The following is a 7,840-nucleotide window of genomic DNA, read 5'->3' as shown; positions in this document are numbered from 1 at the left end:
ACCCTTCCCCGCTGCCCCATGCCCCCCCCCCCGGCGAAATCCGCTGCCTTTCCCCGCTGCCCTGCCCCGCTGCCCCAGGCCCCCCTCCCCCCGGCAAAAACCCGCCACCCTTCCCCGCTGCCCCAGGCCCCCCTCCCCCCGGCAAAAACCCGCCACCCTTCCCCGCTGCCCCATGCCCCCCCCCCCCCGGCGAAATCCGCTGCCTTTCCCCGCTGCCCTGCCCCGCTGCCCCAGGCCCCCCTCCCCCCGGCAAAAACCCTCCACCCTTCCCCGCTGCCCCAGGCCCCCCTCCCCCCGGCAAAAACCCGCCACCCTTCCCCGCTGCCCCAGGCCCCCCTCCCCCCGGCAAAAACCCGCCACCCTTCCCCGCTGCCCCATGCCCCCCCCCGGCGAAATCCGCTGCCCTTCCCCGCTGCCCCAGGCCCCCCTCCCCCTGGCAAAAACCCGCCACCCTTCCCCGCTGCCCCAGGCCCCCCTCCCCCTGGCAAAAACCCGCCACCCTTCCCCGCTGCCCCAGGCCCCCCTCCCCCCGGCAAAAACCCGCCACCCTTCCCCGCTGCCCCAGGCCCCCCTCCCCCTGGCAAAAACCCGCCACCCTTCCCCGCTGCCCCAGGCCCCCCTCCCCCTGGCAAAAACCCGCCACCCTTCCCCGCTGCCCCAGGCCCCCCTCCCCCCGGCAAAAACCCGCCACCCTACCCCGCTGCCCCAGGCCCCCCCCCCCGGCAAAAACCTGCCACCCTTCCCCCAGGGCCCCCCAGCAAAAATCCGCCCTTCCCCACTGCCCCAGGCTCCCCCCCGCCCCGGCGAAAACCCACCCTTCCCCGCTGTCCCGTCCTGACTTGAGCCCTGGCACTGGGGGCCTCTCGCCATGGTCTGGGGACTACGAGCGGGGCCTGCGCGTGTTTCTCATGCACCCGCATCTGTTACTGGGAATTCCTTGCTCAGCTTTCCCACCCTTGCTACCTCCAGCTTAGTCTGGCTGCTGTTAAGGCCGGTGAGAGTGCTGGTGTAGACAGGCTCCAGGGATTGCTGGCACTGCTGTCTGATTAATTCAGGGAAGGCCTGTGGCCTGTGCTATGCAGGAGTTCAAACAAGATGATCACAATGGTCCCTTCGGGACTTGGAATCTCTGAATTACTTCAATCACCTTGTCATCTAACCTTGCTCAGAGCAGGCCTACATGATTTCAGGTATGTCTACACTATAAGAACTGTCGCTGCAGTGCTGCAGCTTTGCCACTGTAGTGTAGACACTTGCTACAGTGACAGCAGGGAGGTGGTAGCTAGGTTTAGGGCCTAGCAGTATCTATACTGGGGGCTTAACTGCATCTCTTGGGGGGTGAATGTTTCACATCCCTGAGCAATGTTGCTAGGTCAACTTACGTTTTAGGTATAAAGAACAGGAGTACTTGTGGCACCTTAGAGACTAACAAATTTATTAGAGCATAAGCTTTTGTGGGCTACAGCTCACTTCATCGGATGCGTAGAATGGAACGTAGTAAGAAGATTATATATATACATACAGAGAAGGTGGAAGTTGCCATACAAACTGTAAGAGGCTAATTAATTAAGATGAGCTATTATCAGCAGGAGAAAAAAACTTTGTAGTGATAAGATGGCCCATTTAGACAGTTGACAAGAAGGTGTGAGGTTACTTAACATGGGGAAATAGATTCAATATGTGTAATGACCCAGCCACTCCCAGTCTATATTCATACCCAAGTTAATGGTATCTAGTTTGCATATTAATTCAAGCTCAGCAGTTTCTCGTTGGAGTCTGTTTTTGAAGTTTTTCTGTTGCAAAATTGCCACCTTTAAATCTGTTACCGAGTGGCCAGAGAGGTTGAAGTGTTCTCCTACCAGTTTTTGAATGTTACGATTCCTGATGTCAGATTTGCGTCCCTTTATTCTTTTGCGTAGAGACTGTCCAGTTTGGCCAATGTACATGTCAGAGGGGCATTGCTGGCACATGATGGCATATAGCACATTGGTAGATGTGCAGGGGAACGAGCCCCTGATGGCGTGACTAATGTGACTAGGCCCTATGATGGTGTCCCCTGAATAGATATGTGGACGCAGTTGGCAACAGGCTTTGTTGCAAAGATAGGTTCCTGGGTTAGTGGTTCTGTGTCCTTGCAACAAAGCCCGTTGCCAACTGTGCCCACATATCTATTCAGGGGACACCATCATAGGGCCTAATCACATCAGCCACGCTATCAGAGGCTCGTTCACCTGCACATCTACCAATGTGATATATGCCATCATGTGCCAGCAATGCCCCTCTGCCATGTACATTGGCCAAACTGGACAGTCTCTACGTAAAAGAATAAATGGACACAAATCAGACGTCAAGAATTATAACATTCAAAAACCAGTCGGAGAAAACTTCAATCTCTTTGGTCACTCGATTACAGACCTAAAAGTTGCAATTCTTCAACAAAAAAACTTCAAAAACAGACTCCAACGAGAGACTGCTGAATTGGAATTAATTTGCAAACTGGATACAATTAACTTAGGCTTGAATAGAGACTGGGAATGGATGTGTCATTACACAAAGTAAAACTATTTCTCCATGTTTGTTTCCCCCCCACATCCCCCACTGTTCCTCAGACATTCTTGTCAACTGCTGGAAATGGCCCACCTTGATTATCACTACAAAAGGTTCCCCCCCCCCCCCAAGCTCTCCTGCTGGTAATAGCTCACCTTAAGTGATCATTCTCGTTACAGTGTGTATGGTAACACCCATTGTTTCATGTTCTCTATGTATATAAATCTCCCCACTGTATTTTCCACTGAATGCATCCGATGAAGTGAGCTGTAGCTCACGAAAGCTTATGCTCAAATAAATTTGTTAGTCTCTAAGGTGCCACAAGTACTCCTGTTCTTTTTGCGAATACAGACTAATACGGCTGCTACTCTGAAACCTTTATTATGAAAGTGCAACTTACAAATGTAGATTTTTTTTTATGTAACTGCATTCAAAAACAAAACAATGTAAAACTTTAGCGCCTACAAGTCCACTCAGTCCTACTTCTTGTTCAGCCAATTGCTCAGACAAAAAAGTTTATTTACATTTGCAGGAGATAATGCTGCCTGCTTCTTGTTTACAATGTCACCTGCAAGTGAGAACAGGCGTTCGCATGGCACTGTTATAGCCGGCGTCACAAGATATTTACTTGTCAGATGCGCTAAAGATTCACATGCCTCTTCATGCTTTGGCCATCATTCCAGAGGACATGCTTTGATGCTGCTGATGCTCGTTAAAAAAATAACATGTTAATCAAATTTGTGACTGAACCAGTGTTCCCTCCAATTTTTCCCACACATGTGAGGAATGAATTTTGTTATGTGCACCAATATGGAGGTAATGTGTGACACATCACCTCCATATTGGTGCATAAAACAAAATTCATGTGGTGGGGTTGGGGCGGAGGGGTTCAGAGTAGGGGAGGGGGCTCAGGGCTGGGGCAGAGGGTTAGGGTGTGGGGGGGGTGAGGGCTCTGGGGTGGGGCCGGGGATGAGGAGTTGGGGAGTAGGCTGCCCCAGGGCTACAGCAGGGAGAGAGGACTCCTGCTAGCTCTCTCTCCCCGCAGCAGCACGTGGACTGCGGGGGTGAGGTGCCTTTCCCCGCTGCAGCGGGTCCAGGCTTGGGCTGGGTTGGGTGAGGGCCGCGAGGGAGGCACCTCTCCCCCGGCCGTGTCAGGTCCAGGGGTGGGTTGAGGCCACGAGAGGGGTGCCTCTCCCCCAGCCGCGGCAGATCCAGGGCTGGGGGAGAGGCATCTCTCCCCACGGCAGTCCTGAGTGCCTGCGTGGCGCTTAATAGGCTGCTGCACGGCCACCCGGACGTGCAGCTTAGAGGGAATTTAGGAGTGAACTTCTTGGGGGAGAATTGTATGCCTCCTGCTCTGTTTTACCCATTTCTGCCATATATTTCGTATTATGGCAATCTCAGATGATGACCCAGTACATGTTGTTCGATTTAAGAACACTTTCACTGCAAATTTGACAAAATACAAAGAAGATACCAATGTGAAATTTCTAAAGATAGCTACAGCACTCAACCCAAGGTTTAAGAATCTGAAATGCCTTCCAAAATCTGAGAGGGACGCGATGTGGAGAACGCTTTCAGAAGTCTTAAAAGAGCAACACTCTGATGTAGAAACTACAGAACCCAAAGCACCAAAAGAGAAAATCAACCTTCTGCTGGTGGCATCTGACTAAGATGATGAAAATGAAAATGCATCCGTCCACACTGCTTTGGATTGTTACTGAGCAGAACCCATCATCAGCGTGGATGCATGTCCTCTGGAATGGTGGTTGAAGCACGATATATGAATCTTTAGAGCATCTGGAATGTAAATATCTAGCAACACTGGGTACAACAGTGCCATGCAATCACCTGTTCTCACTTTCAGGTGACATTGTAAACAAGAAGCAGGCAGCATTATCTCCTGAAAATGTAAACAAACAAATTGTTTGTCTGAGCGATTGGCTGAACAAGAAGTAGGACTGTGTGGACTTGTAGGCTCTAAAGTTTTACATTGGTTTATTTTTGAATGCAGGTTTTTTTAATGCATAATTCTACATTTGTAAGTTCAACTTTCATGATAAAGAGATTGCACTACAGTACTTGTATTAGGTGAATTGAAAAATACTATTTCTTTTGTTTTTTACAGTGCAAATATTTGTAATAAAAATAAATATAAAGTGAGCACTGTACATTTTGTATTCTGTGTTGTATTTTAAATCAGTATATTTGCAAATGTAGAAAACATTCAAAAATATTTAAATAAATGGTATTCTATTATTGTTTAACAGTAAGATTAATTGCGCGGTTAATTTTTTTAATCCCTTGACATCCCTAAAAAAATTATTTAACACTTTTGTAAATTAGGCCTCTGTCTTATACAAGCTGAGGGAGAATTCACAAATAGAAACAGATCCCATGGCATTTTTCAAATAAAATAAATAAATTGGAATCAGTGGGGCTTTTCTGATATACACCAACTGAAGATCTGGCCCACTATTTGGAAATATAACTTTCGTTATTTTCCCAGCCCAGCCCTGGTACATGATTCTTTTCACTAATCATTATATACCTAGAGGCAAAGTGCTTTGGTTTTCCTGGCCATCTTCCATCAGATGTGATCTGACAGCCCCATTAAGCCCTGTGATGCTTCCCATGCTAGGCAGAGTGGTTTGTGAGTATTGCAGTTGATCAGCACATTACCACCTAATAGCTTTCATCTGTATTTATTATAAACACAACACATTCCTTAGACCATTTCCAGGGCCAGTCTCCCCAGAATAACTGGTAAGACCTACTTAAAAGGCTTTCCAAAAAGTAATTTATTGGACCTAAAAATTATCAAAGTTCTGGGAGTTTTTTCAGGTTCCTGAGCCAGAGTGGAATCCTGTCGGCATTTGGGTGCCGTGCAACACATAAGCATCTAGGGTGTGTTTCAGATATTCAATATTTGGTTGTAAAGATGCACCCTTAGCCTGCTTGCCTCAGACCCTATGCTCTGTTCTAGACAACTAAGCACAGCTGCCAGCATGAGCAGGTGTTTCACCACAGTATTGTTATGATCAAGCTGATATCAAGCAAAACAACCTTCATGGTTGGTAGCATGCACTTGTTTCAATAAGCTTGGTTTGTTAAATGTTTACCAGTGACTTAGTCTGTCACAGGTTGAATCAGAGCCCGGAGGCAGAAGTGATACCTGTACACCTCTTCAGTGCGTATTTATAACCAAGTCCCCTCAGAATCCAGCTCTGGCCCCAGTCACTGGTAAGCATTTGACAAACCAAGCTTATTGAAACAAGTGCATGCTACCAAGATCACAAATAAGTTGTCCCCATGGATCCGGGGTAGCTTTTGTCATCTCTGACCTGGTTTTTGTGACCTCACAGCCATATTCAGATTGACACCTTTGGGTTGGGATTAGGGCTGGTGATTTCCACCTTGGATATTTCATGTTTGGTCTCATGTTAGCTCTTGGTCCTGGAGCACATCTGGCACCTGGCAAAGTTTTGGAAGTATAAGCTAGCTCCAGGGTGTGATTTACTCTGATAAAAGTTTCCTTTATGAAGCAAACGCTTTCGCTGAATACAGCTTTGTGGCTAGCTAGACTCTTAGTTTTTATTGTTTTTTCCCAGGGCAAATCCAGCTTGTGCACATGAAGAATACTGGATCCGTTTTGTACATCTCCTTGGATGAAGTTGTGTCCAGTGAGATTAGCTGATTCCCTTTGGCCAAAATTCCTAAAGAGCACAAAACATAAAAATACAGAAAGTCTGGAGTTAAGTTTTCTTTCAGAAACTTTAGAAATCATTTCCCTTTCATACATACTATTTTAAGTATTACACTCACATAAATACAAAGGAGAAATCAAATTTCAAATACCTTAAACTGTGATTAAAAACCAGTATAATACAAAACCTATTGTAGCACCTATAAAAAGGATTAGAAACCTGCTAACTGATAGACCTCAGACTTGAATTGTTCAAGGGAATCCTCACCAAGTTTGTGTGTTTTTAGAACCTCAGGGATCAGTTCTCGACCCAAGGCTATTTGCTATTTTAGTCGATTATTTAGAAGAAAATATACAATCATCACTGATAAAGTGTGCAGATTACACAAAGCTTGCTGGGATGGTAGATAATGATGAGGACAGGTCAGGAAGGCCAGGTGTACACTAAAAACTTTTGCCGGAATAGAATTGTTGGTTAGCATGTGATTATTTTTTTTATGACATTTCTATACATGGTGTAGACACAGTTATACTGGTCTAAAAGTGTTTTTGTCTCCATAGTTTATTTCACTTGGGGAACAAGTATAAGCTATATCAGCAAATGCATTTTTTTGCTGATATAAACTGCATCTGCGATAGAGGTTTGCCAGTATGGCTATACCTATAAACCTTTATACACCATGATCTGGTTTGCTTAACTGGGTGCAATCAAACTATATACATTTCCATACAGTCAAATGCAAAGTCCAACATGTAGGAACAAAGAATGCCGGCCATGCTTACAAGATGGGAGGCTGTGTCCTGGAAAGCAGGGCTCTGAAAAGGACTTAGGGGTCATGGTGGAGACCAACCAAGCATGAACTCCCAGGGTGATGCTGTGGCTGAAAGGACTAATGTGATTCTTGGCTGTATAAACAGGAATATCAAGCAGGAGTATTACGTATGTGTGTAGCACAGGTGAGACCACTACTGGAATATGGTGTCCAGTTCTGGTGTCCGTATTTCAAGAATGGTTCAGAAAAAGCTGCAAGAATAATTAGAGTACTGGAAACATGTTTTATAGGGAGAGGCTTAAGGCACTTGATCTATGAATCTTATAAAAAAGAAGATGAAGAGGTGATGTGATCATGGTCTGTCAGTACTTACATGGGGAGACTTCTGAAAGCAGGGGGCTCATTAATCTAGCAGATAAATGCAGAACGAAATCCAGTGGCTGGAAGTTAAACTAGACAAACTCAAACGGGACATAAGGCACACAACGGTAAGGAGAATTAATCGTTAGAACTACCTGCCAAGGAATGTGGTGAATTCTCCATCACTGAAAACATTTCCATCAAAACTCATTGTCTTCCGGAGATGACCACAAATTCTTGGGCTTAATGCAGGAATTACAAGTTCCATTTTTTTTGCCTTGTGTGACGCAAGAGGGACAACAAGGGGACCCCATGTGATCCCTTCTACTCCTAAGATCTACGAATCTAGGAACTGTGGCCAGTTTTATATTTTGTAAAATAATATTGCACTTTAAGGTCTGGTTGACAAGTTTCTGTGTCAGATGTAGAGTTGGGCAATTATCCTAACAAGCGC

This window comes from Natator depressus, chromosome 12 (assembly GCF_965152275.1).
Source record: "Natator depressus isolate rNatDep1 chromosome 12, rNatDep2.hap1, whole genome shotgun sequence".
NCBI classification, from domain to species: Eukaryota; Metazoa; Chordata; order Testudines; family Cheloniidae; genus Natator; species Natator depressus.
This window is presented reverse-complemented; position numbering follows the sequence as displayed.